We start from the raw sequence: 6,457 nt of genomic DNA, 5'->3' as shown, positions 1-6,457 counted from the left end.
TCTTCTTTTGGGGGGAAATAATTAGGTATATTTATTTACTTATTTAATGGAGGCACTGGGGATTGAACCCAGGACCGTGGGCATGCTAAGCACACACTCTACCACTGAGCTATACCCTCCCCGCCTGAAGTTATACAGTTTAGAATATACATTGGAAATATAAAAATGTTTTACATATTCAAAAATTGAAATTCGATTAAAAATTTAAAAACCAATCCCTAAAAATTGAAAACAAATTGGAATGTAAAACCCAATTATATCACATTTATGACATAGCTTCCAAAGATAATATTACTCCCAGCAACTTTAGAACACTGTGTTTTGAATGCATACCCTTAATGGAATATATTCCACGGACAAATAGAGCTGCTAAGAAATCTTAGATTTCTTTCAGGAGTCTAATTGTTGGTAGAAATATTGGTTTTGTTGCTTTATTGCAAAGAAGCCATTATATAAATGTTATTAGGAACCAAGATTTTCAGTGTAAAAGTGCCACTTTTGAAGTATAAAATTTTAAAATTGCACAAACACCTTAGAATATTAATTTTGAATTGGAAATATCATGTGATCCAATGACTTTTTTGTTTCTCTCAAAGAAAAAACATTCTTGCTCTGTTCATTGAAAATACCTAGAAGCAGTAACACCCACTATCAGTGCACACCTTTAGCACCCTTATCTTGTTATCCAAATACATCTCAGCTAAAAAGAACCAGGACTCCTTGGAGAAATGGCTGATTTCAGATCTGGAGCAGGAAATGTCTCATATGAGCCTGGAACATCTTTTCATACTTGAAATCATGAAAACTTTCAAAGTTTTACTAGTGTCATGTCAAAAAAGTACAGGAGAAAACTTGAAAGGGTTCCCACTGGCCAAATGAGGGACAATTGAATCATCAAATAGAATAATAACTACAATGGATCAAAACACACTAAATATTTTTTAAATTTTTTATTGAAGTATAGTTGGTTTAAAATGTTGTGTTAATTTCTGGTGTACAGCATAGTGATTCAGATAGATAGATAGACAGACAGACAGATCTTTTCATAGTCTTTTCCATTATAGGCCACCACAAGATATTGAATATAGTTCCCTGAACTATACAGCAGGACCTAAAAATATGGAACACTTTACGAATTTGTGTGTCATCCTTGCACAGGGGCCATGATAATCTTATCTGTGTTGTTCCAATTTTAGTGTCTGTGCTGCCAAAGCAAGCACACTAAATGTATTTTTTAAAGAAGACAAAAACCATGAGTTCATAATGACACTAAAAACAAGAAGCAAAAGAAAAAGTTTAAACAAAAACCTCATTTGAACCATTGGAACCATAGGGCATCAATTCCTTACTCTAATGTTGGCATTTGTAATGACAGAATTATATCTTTATCTTGTCTTTTCTGTATTAACTGCATCTTGAGTTGATGAAGGAAAGTTTTTACTTACATAAAAATGCCAGTTAATAAATGTACAAAAGTGATAGAATTTTTTAAAAATTACCACTCTGCAAGTCCTAATAAAATTACTGATTCAGGCAACACTCATCAGTAGATGAAATCATGAAATGAAAGGTTGATGGGAAATTTTCCATGGAGGGATCAGGCTATTACCACCTTAACCCACTGATGAATTTTAACATCATTAAAGCAGGACCACCAGATATTATATGCCTCCTGGTATGAAATAGGAATCTCATAGCACCATCTATGGAGTATTCTTGCAAATAATGATAATGATGATGATGATGATGATGATGATGATGATAATAATAATAATAATAATAATAATAATAATAATAATAATAATAATAATAATAATAATAATAATAATTACCTGAATGCAACAGAATCCTTAGAGCTAACTTCCATCTCCAGGAAAAGTGGGGAGTAAAGAACGTGTTAAATGACACCACAAGGGAGCAAACAGAAATTCAGATGTCCTTCTACAGCACAACTGCAGTCAAGGGCATGACACAAAAAGTGGGAAGAGAAGACTTGCTCTAAATTAAGGGACCCTCAAGAGACGTATCAAACAATGCAAGATGTTCTAATTAGAACAAGCCCACTGTAAAAAGACATTTGATTATGAAGATAATTGAGTAATTGTGGACTTTACAAGGAACTATTTCTATAAGTGGAATAGTGGAATTGTGGTTTTATAAAATTATGTCCTTTCTTAGAAATGCATACTGAAGTATATAGGGATATGATTCAATACCTGTGATTTGCTTTTAAATATGTTGACAAAAGAAAAAAATGGAAGTGATGAAAGAAATATGGCAGAATCTTATTCATTGTCCAGTCTTGGTGGGGTGTCTGTGTGTGTTCATGCTACTACTCTCTGCTCATATGTTTGAAATGTTCATAATAAAAAAGTTAAAGTTTGTTGAGAGAATGAAAGGGGACCCAGACTAAGGAAAATTCCAGCAGGGAGGGTATAGCTCAAGTGGTAGAGTGTGTGCTTAGCATGCATGAGGTCTTGGGTTCAACCCCCAGTAACTCCATTTGAAAAAAAAGAAAGAAAAATTTCAAAATAAGTTGGAAAGAAGCATTTTTATTCAAGCCTGGGGTAAAAGCCTTGTTTAGATTCAATAACTAGGACAGTGAAACACGAGTGAGAAATGTACCAAACCATTCCCAACTGTATAGACACCAAGTGGACCATTCCTATGATAAGAATGTGGGGTTTTTTTAAACAAAAGAATCATTAATGCTAGGGGCTTCTGGATACCATTAATATTCTATTTCTTGAGCTGAGCAGTGGTTACATGGGTTTTCACCTTACAGCTACTTGTTAATCTGTATGTATAACACTTATGCACATTTCTGTCTCTTGCATTTCACATTTTAAGGTGTTAAATTTTTAAAAGCATAATTGAATGGTAAAACATGGCACTCTTTCTCCCAATTCACTGCAGCCTGAACTTGTTAAGCAGACCACAGCAACTCCACTAAGGTGCTTTTGCCCACCTGGTAGTGGAGTACTGTTATTTTAGAGAAAAGAATAGGAGGAAATGAAGAACTTATGACATTTTCTAAAATGTGCTTATCTCCCCACCTGCTTGGGGGCGGGGTGGGTGGTAAACAGAAGAGCACAGGCAGAAGGGAACCAGGGCTCTCCCATCAGTAGAATGTTGGAGTTGATTAAAAATGAAGCACTGTGGCTATAAGCGTATGACTCGGTTTCCCCTATTCCCCACCCCCTACAGCTCTGCCTGTTGGATCTTAAGTGCTTATCTCATAGAGACATGCCTTTTTGGAGAACTCTTTCTTCCCCTTGCAAAGGGAGGAAGGCTGCTTCAGGGTGGATCGTAGGGTGGGGAGCTTGAGTCCAGCTGGCCTCTCCCACCCTCATTTGCAAGTTCTTCTTTCCTCATTGCTGTTCCTCGCCATATCCAATGATCTCACCAGAACAATCATTTCTCCTGAGGGCCTAAGAAGAACATGGGTTGGAAGCTAAACTGAGGGCAAATCAAGATGGCAGGAGTCCAGGTCAATATCTCTGTGTTCAAGAGAAAGTCTTAGGTTAGCCTGGCATTCAGGTCTGGCCCATGCCAGAGGAGCATCCCTCACCCAGGCCACAACAGATTGCCCCCACCGTGCTCCAAATGCACCTTGCCCTCTGGGACCCCCAAGCCTTTCAACAGGCTGTTTCACTCCCCTAGGCACCATTTTTTATTTAATTAAGACATGCATGGTCCTAATTATATGTCTTGACTTTATTATGAACACTTTACAATTATTACCTCATTTATCTTCACAACCCTATGCTGTAAGCACTATTATTACCTCATTTAACAGATAAGGAACTTGAGGTATGAGAAAAGTAAGAGGCATGGATTTAAACCCAAACAGCCTTGGAGCCAGAGTCAGTGCTCTTAGCCACTATATTATATATTAGCCACTACACTACATGTGTATGTGTATATACATATATACACACACTATATATATTAGCCACTACACTATGTTGCCTCTTAAACATCTTCCAACTCACTTCCACTTCTTCCACACTTATCTTGGGTATCAACACCTCTCCCCACACCACCCCTGACATCTTCCAGCTGCCACAGCAACCAATTCCCACCTTTGCTTCCCATGATGATGAAACATTCTGACGGCTTGTTTTACTTTTTTCATTTTTTAATACTTTTAATTGAAATATAGTCAGTTTACAATGTTGTGTCAATTTATGGGTTACAGCATGTTTCACTCATCCATATACATACATATACTCCTTTTCATATTCTTTTTCATTATAAGCTACTACAAGATATTGAATATAGTTCCCTGTGCTATACAGTAAAAAATTGTTGTTTATCTATTTTATACATATTAGTTAGTATCAGCAAATCTTGAACTCCCAATTTATCCCTTCCCACCCCTTTTCCCTGCTGATAACATTAAGTTTGTTTTCTATATCTGTGAATCTGTTTCTGTCTTACAAAAAAGTTCATTTGTGTCTTTTTTTTTAGAGTCTAGTTATAAGTGATACAATATGGTAGGTTTTTTTTTCTCTTTCTGGCTTATTTCACTTGGAATGACGATCTCCAAGTCCATCCCTGTTGCTGAAAATGGCATTATTTTATTCTTTTTTATAGCTGAGCAGTATTCCATTGTACATATATATATACACACACATATATATACACACACACACATATATATACATACCACAACTTCTTTTTTAACATTTTTTATTGAGTTATAGTCATTTTACAATGTTGTGTCCAGTGTAGAGCACAATTTTTCAGTTATACATGAACCTACATATGTTCATTGTCACATTCTTTTTCACTGTGAGCTACCACAAGATCCTGTATACAGTTCCCTGTGCTATACAGTATACTCTTGTTTACCTATTCTGCATATGCCTGTCAGTATCTACAAATTTTGAAATCCCGGTCTCTCCCTTCCCAACCCCACCACCTTGGCAACCACAAGTTTGTATTCTATGTCTATGAGTCTGTTTCTGTTTTGTATTTATGCTTTGTTTGTTTTTTCAGATTCCACATATGAGCGATTTCATATGGTATTTTTCTTTCTCTTTCTGGCTTACTTCACTTAGAATGACATTCTCCAGGGACATCCATGTTGCTGCAAATGGCCTTATGTTGTCATTTTTATGGCTGAATAGTATTCCATTGTATAAATATACCACAGCTTCTTTATCCAGTCGTTTGTCGATGGACATTTAGGCTGTTTCCATGTCTTGGCTATTGTAAATAGTGCCGCTATGAACATTGGGGTGCAGGTGTCTTTTTGAAGTAGGGTTCCTTCTGGATATATGCCCATGAGTGGGATTATTGGATCATATGGTAAGTCTATTCCTAGTCTTTTAAGAATCTCCATACTGTTTTCCACTGTGGCTGCACCAAACTGCATTCCCACCATCAGTGCAGGAGGGTCATATCACAACTTCTTTATCAGTTGATGGACATTTAGATTGTTTCCATGTCTTGGCTATTGTAAATAGTTTAAAACCTTTTTATTGAAATATAACACATATTAAGAAATGTACAAGAGGCATAAAATGTACAGCTCTCAATGAATTATTACTAAGTAACCACCCAAGTAATCAGCACGAATATCAAGATACAGAACATTCCCAGCGCTCCGGAAAGTCTCCTGGGGCTTCCTACTCAGACTCCAAATGCAATCAAGATTCTGACTTCTATCACCATAGATTAGCTTCACTTGTATTAGACCTTTAAATAAATGAAACCATATAGTATGTGCTCTTCTATGTCTGGTTTATTCTCCTCAGCATAATGTTTGCGGAATCCATCCATATTGTTGAACATGGTTGTGGGGCATTTATTCTCACCAATGTGTAGTATCAAATTGTGTGAATAGGCTACAATTTATTTTTCATTCTCCTGTTAATGGCATTTGAATTGTTTCCAGTTCAGACGATTACAAATAGTGCTTTTATGAAATGAACATTATTGTATATGCCTTTTGGTAAGCATATATAAGCATTTCTGTTGGGCATATATCTAGGAGTAGAATTGCTGGGTTATGGGGTGTGCATATAGTCACCCTTAGTAGATATTGCTAAGCAATTTCCAAAGTGATTATATTAATTTATTCTCTCATCAGCATTGTTTGAGAATTTGTCACTTCAGTTCTCATATTCAGCATTGTCTTATTCTTTTTAGTCATTCTAGTGAGTGCGGTTTTATTTCATATTTTCTTGACTACTAATGAAGTTGTATGTTTATATCTTCCTTTCTAATCCTTATGTCTTTTATTTTTCTTGCTTTAGTGCACTAGCCAGGACCTCTAGTACAATTTGAATAGAAGTGGTTATAGTGAGCATTCTTGTTTCATTCCCAATGTTAGAGGGAAGGCATTCAACATTTCCCAAAGAGGTGTGATGTTTACTATAGGTTTTCTGCAGATAATGTATATTAAGTTAAGGAATTTCCCTTATATTCTTAGCAAACTAAGTTTGCT

The 6,457-nt window shown here is 36.0% G+C and overlaps 1 non-coding gene across 1 annotated transcript; it reads right to left on the bottom strand.

The window, feature by feature from the left end:
• Positions 1–1,113: 1,113 nt before the first annotated feature.
• On the bottom strand, positions 1,114–1,220 carry LOC123613243 (U6 spliceosomal RNA). The gene has a single exon (XR_006720602.1). It is a non-coding gene; the product is annotated as a U6 spliceosomal RNA (small nuclear RNA).
• Positions 1,221–6,457: the final 5,237 nt, after the last annotated feature.

This window comes from Camelus bactrianus, chromosome X, assembly GCF_048773025.1.
Source record: "Camelus bactrianus isolate YW-2024 breed Bactrian camel chromosome X, ASM4877302v1, whole genome shotgun sequence".
Lineage (NCBI taxonomy): Eukaryota > Metazoa > Chordata > Mammalia > Artiodactyla > Camelidae > Camelus > Camelus bactrianus.
The sequence above is the reverse complement of the archived record's forward strand: the minus strand, read 5'-3'. Positions and strand labels throughout refer to the sequence as shown.